The following is a 6,035-nucleotide window of genomic DNA, read 5'->3' as shown; positions in this document are numbered from 1 at the left end:
CACTGACCCTTGTGTATTTTAACCCCTTCCCTGCGGGTCACTCACCCCGGGCCCTGACCCTTTTGTATTTTAACCCGTTTCCTGCGGGTCTCTCACCCCGGGCACTGACCCCTGTTTATTTTAACCCCTTCCCTGTGAGTCACTCACCCCGGGCACTGACCCTTGTGTATTTTAACCCCTTCCCTGCGGGTCACTCACCCCTCACCCCGGGCACTGACCCTTGTGTATTTTAACCCCTTCCCTGCGGGTCACTCACCCCGGGCACTGACCCTTGTGTATTTTAACCCCTTCCCTGCGGGTCACTCACCCTGGGCACTGACCCTTGTGTATTTTAACCCCTTCCCTGCGGGTCACTCACCCCTCACCCTGGGCACTGACCCTTGTGTATTTTAACCCCTTCCCTGTGGGTCACTCACCCCTCACCCCTGGCAACGACCCTTGTGTATTTTAACCCCTTCCCTGCGGGTCACTCACCCCGGGCACTGAACCTTGTGTATTTTAACCCCTTCCCTGTGGGTCACTCACCCCTCACCCCTGGCAACGACCCTTGTGTATTTTAACCCCTTCCCTGCGGGTCACTCACCCCTCACCCCGGGCACTGACCCTTGTATATTTTAACCCCTTCTCTGCGGGTCACTCACCCCGGGCACTGACCCTTGTGTATTTTAACCCCTTCCCCGTTGGTCATCACCCCTCACTCCGGGCACTGACCCTTGTGTATTTTAACCCCTTCCCTGCGGGTCACTCACCCCGGGCACTGGTCCTTGTGTATTTTAACCCCTTCTCTGCGGGTCACTCACCCCGGGCACTGACCCTTGTGTATTTTAACACCTTCCCTGCGGGTCACTCACCCGGGGCTCTGACCCTTGTGTATTTTAACCCCTTCCCTGTGGGTCACTCACCCCGGGCACTGACCCTTGTGTATTTTAACCCCTTCCCCGTTGGTCATCACCCCTCACTCTGGGCACTGACCCTTGTGTATTTTAACCCCTTCCCTGCGGGTCACTCACCCCGGGCACTGGTCCTTGTGTATTTTAACCCCTTTCCTGCGGGTCACTCACCCCGGGCTCTGACCCTTGTGTATTTTAACCCCTTCCCTGCGGGTCACTCACCCCGGGCTCTGACCCTTGTGTATTTTAACCCGTTCCCTGCGGGTCACTCACCCGGGCACTGACCCTTGTGTATTTTAACCCCTTCCCTGCGGGTCACTCACCCCGGGCACTGACCCTTGTGTATTTTAACCCCTTCCCAGCGGGTCACTCACCCCGGGCTCTGACCCTTGTGTATTTTAACCCCTTCCCTGCGGGTCACTCACCCAGGCACTGACCCTTGTGTATTTTAACCCCTTCCCTGCGGGTCACTCACCCCGGGCACTGACCCTTGTGTATTTTAACCCCTTCCCTGCGGGTCAATCACCCCTCACCCGGGCACTGACCCTGGTGTATTTTAACCCCTTCCCTGTGGGTCACTCACCCCGGGCACTGACCCTTGCGTATTTTAACCCCTTCCCTGCAGGCCACTCACCCCGGGCACTGACCCTTGTGTATTTTAACCCCTTTCCTGCGGGTCACTCACCCCTCACCCCGGGCACTAACCCTTGAGTATTTTAACCCCTTCCCTGCGGATCACTCACCCCGGGCACTGACCCGTGTGGATTTTAACCCCTTCCCTGCGGGTCACTCACCCCGGGCACTGACCCTTTTGTATTTTAACCCCTTCCCTGCGGGTCACTCACCCCGGGCACTGTCCCGTGTGGATTTTAACCCCTTCCCTGCGGGTCACTCACCCCGGCGCTGACCCTTGTGTATTTTAACCCCATCCCTGCGGGTTACTCACCCCGGGCACTGACCCTTGTGTATTTTAACCCCTTCCCTGCGGGTCACTCACCCCGGGCACTGACCCTTGTGTATTTTAACCCCTTCCCTGCGGGGCACTCACCCCTCACCCCGAGCACTGACCCTTGTGTATTTAAACCTCTTCCCTGCAGGTCACTCACCCCGGGCACTGACCCTTGTGCATTTTAACCCCTTCCCTGCGGGTCCCTCACCCCGGGCACTGACCCTTGTGTATTTTAACCCCTTCCCTGCGGGTCACTCACCCCTCACCCGGACACTGACCCTTGTGTATTTTAACCCCCTCCCTGTGGGTCACTCACCCCTCACGGGTGCTGACCCTTGTGTATTTTAACCCCTTCCCTGCGGGGCACTCCCCCCTCACCCCGAGCACTGACCCTTGTGTATTTAAACCTCTTCCCTGCAGGTCACTCACCCCGGGCACTGACCCTTGTGCATTTTAACCCCTTCCCTGCGGGTCCCTCACCCCGGGCACTGACCCTTGTGTATTTTAACCCCTTCCCTGCGGGTCACTCACCCCTCACCCGGACACTGACCCTTGTGTATTTTAACCCCCTCCCTGCTGGTCACTCACCCCTCACGGGTGCTGACCCTTGTGTATTTTAACCTCTTCCCTGCGGGTCACTCACCCCTCACCCCGGGCGCTGACCCTTGTGTTTTTTAACCCCTTCCCTGCGGGTCACTCAACCCTCACCCTGGGCGCTGACCCCTTACCCTCAGCACTGACCCCTCACCCCGGGCACTGACCACTCACCCTAAGCACTGACCCCTCACCCCGGGCACTGACCCCTCACCCTCAGCACTGACCCCTCACCCTGGGCACTGACCCCTCACCCTCAGCACTGACCCTTGTGTATTTTAACCCCTTCCCTGCGGGTCACTCACCCCGGGCGCTGACCCTTTTGTATTTTAACCCGTTTCCTGCGGGTCTCTCACCCCGGGCACTGACCCCTGTTTATTTTAACCCCTTCCCTGTGAGTCACTCACCCCGGGCACTGACCCTTGTGTATTTTAACCCCTTCCCTGCGGGTCACTCACCCCTCACCCCGGGCACTGACCCTTGTGTATTTTAACCCCTTCCCTGCGGGTCACTCACCCTGGGCACTGACCCTTGTGTATTTTAACCCCTTCCCTGCGGGTCACTCACCCCTCACCCTGGGCACTGACCCTTGTGTATTTTAACCCCTTCCCTGCGGGTCACTCACCCCTCACCCCGGGCACTGACCCTTGTGTATTTTAACCCCTTCCCTGCGGGTCACTCACCCCGGGCACTGACCCTTTTGTATTTTAACCCCTTCCCTGCAGGTCACTCACCCCGGGCACTGAACCTTGTGTATTTTAACCCCTTCCCTGCGGGTCACTCACCCCGGGCACTGACCCTTGTGTATTTTAACCCATTCCCTGTGGGTCACTCACCCCTCACCCCTCACCCCTGGCAACAACCCTTGTGTATTTTAACCCCTTCCCTGCGGGTCACTCACCCCTCACCCCGGGCACTGACCCTTGTATATTTTAACCCCTTCTCTGCTGGTCACTCACCCCGGGCTCTGACCCGTGTGTATTTTAACCCCTTCCCTGTGGGTCACTCACCCCGGGCACTGACCCTTGTGCATTTTAACCCATTCCCTGTGGGTCACTCACCCCTCACCCGGGCACTGACCCTTGTGTATTTTAACCCCTTCCCTGTGGGTCACTCACCCCTCACCCCTGGCAACGACCCTTGTGTATTTTAACCCCTTCCCTGCGGGTCACTCACCCCTCACCCCGGGCACTGACCCTTGTATATTTTAACCCCTTCTCTGCGGGTCACTCACCCCAGGCTCTGACCTGTGTGTATTTTAACCCCTTCCCTGTCGGTCACTCACCCCGGGCACTGACCCTTGTGTATTTTAACCCATCCCTGCGGGTTACTCACCCCGGGCACTGACCCTTGTGTATTTTAACCCCTTCCCTGCGGGTCACTCACCCCGGGCACTGACCCTTGTGTATTTTAACCCCTTCCCTGCAGGGCACTCACCCCTCACCCCGAGCACTGACCCTTGTGTATTTAAACCTCTTCCCTGCAGGTCACTCACCCCGGGCACTGACCCTTGTGCATTTTAACCCCTTCCCTGCGGGTCCCTCACCCCGGGCACTGACCCTTGTGTATTTTAACCCCTTCCCTGCGGGTCACTCACCCCTCACCCGGACACTGACCCTTGTGTATTTTAACCCCTTCCCTGTGGGTCACTCACCCCTCACCCCTGGCAACGACCCTTGTGTATTTTAACCCCTTCCCTGCGGGTCACTCACCCCTCACCCCGGGCACTGACCCTTGTATATTTTAACCCCTTCTCTGCGGGTCACTCACCCCGGGCTCTGACCCATGTGTATTTTAACCCCTTCCCTGTTGGTCACTCACCCCGGGCACTGACCCTTGTGTATTTTATCCCATCCCTGCGGGTTACTCACCCCGGGCACTGACCCTTGTGTATTTTAACCCCTTCCCTGCGGGTCACTCACCCCGGGCACTGACCCTTGTGCATTTTAACCCCTTCCCTGCGGGTCCCTCACCCCTCACCCCGAGCACTGACCCTTGTGTATTTAAACCTCTCCCCTGCGGGTCACTCACCCCGGGCACTGACCCTTTTGTATTTTAACCCCTTCCCTGGGGGTCACTCACCCCTCACCCGGACACTGACCCTTGTGTATTTTAACCCCCTCCCTGCGGGTCACTCACCCCTCACGGGTGCTGACCCTTGTGTATTTTAACCTCTTCCCTGCGGGTAACTCACCCCTCACCCCGGGCGCTGACCCTTGTGTTTTTTAACCCCTTCCCTGCGGGTCACTCAACCCTCACCCCGGGCGCTGACCCCTTACCCTCAGCACTGACCCCTCACCCCGGGCACTGACCACTCACCCTCAGCACTGACCCCTCACCCCGGGCACTGACCCCTCACCCTCAGCACTGACCCCTCACCCTGGGCACTGACCCCTCACCCCCAGCACTGACCCTTGTGTATTTTAACCCCTTCCCTGCGGGTCACTCACCCCGGGCGCTGACCCTTTTGTATTTTAACCCCTTTCCTGCGGGTCTCTCACCCTGGGCACTGACCCCTGTTTATTTTAACCCCTTCCCTGTGAGTCACTCACCCCGGGCACTGACCCTTGTGTATTTTAACCCCTTCCCTGCGGGTCACTCACCCCTCACCCCGGGCACTGACCCTTGTGTATTTTAACCCCTTCCCTGTGGGTCACTCACCCCGGGCACTGACCCTTGTGTATTTTAACCCCTTCCCTGCGGGTCACTCACCCTGGGCACTGACCCTTGTGTATTTTAACCCCTTCCCTGTGGGTCACTCACCCCTCACCCTGGGCACTGACCCTTGTGTATTTTAACCCCTTCCCTGCGGGTCACTCACCCCGGGCACTGACCCTTTTGTATTTTAACCCCTTCTCTGCAGGTTACTCACCCTGGGCACTGACCCTTGTGTATTTTAACCCCTTCCCTGCGGGTCACTCACCCCGGGCACTGACCCTTGTGTATTTTAACCCCTTCCCTGTGGGTCACTCACCCCTCACCCCTGGCAACGACCCATGTGTATTTTAACCCCTTCCCTGCGGGTCACTCACCCCTCACCCCGGGCACTGACCCTTGTATATTTTAACCCCTTCTCTGCGGGTCACTCACCCCGGGCTCTGACCCGTGTGTATTTTAACCCCTTCCCTGTGGGTCACTCACCCCGGGCACTGACCCTTGTGTATTTTAACCCATTTCCTGTGGGTCACTCACCCCTCACCCGGGCACTGACCCTTGTGTATTTTAACCCCTTCCCTGCGGGTCACTCACCCCTCACCCTGGGCACTGACCCTTGCATATTTTAACCCCTTCTCTGCGGGTCACTCACCCCGGGCTCTGACCGTGTGTATTTTAACCCCTTCCCTGTCGGTCACTCACCCCGGGCACTGACCCTTGTGTATTTTAACCCATTCCCTGTGGGTCACTCACCCCGGGCACTGACCCTTGCTCTGCTTCTGATTCTCATCTGCACCCCGCCTAGATGGGGCGCCCCGTTTTCTTTTCATTTGTGACTTGTTCTCTGTTACTTCAGCTCTTTGCCCCTCATTATACGTTTTTAATCACTTTTCCTTTTCTTCTATTTCTCAATTTTCTTTCAAACTTTAACATTTTCTCTCTTTCTG

The sequence above is a fragment of the Lissotriton vulgaris genome, chromosome 7 (assembly GCF_964263255.1).
Source record: "Lissotriton vulgaris chromosome 7, aLisVul1.2, whole genome shotgun sequence".
In the NCBI taxonomy this organism is placed as follows: Eukaryota; Metazoa; Chordata; class Amphibia; order Caudata; family Salamandridae; genus Lissotriton; species Lissotriton vulgaris.
Note: the sequence above shows the minus strand (reverse complement) of the source record.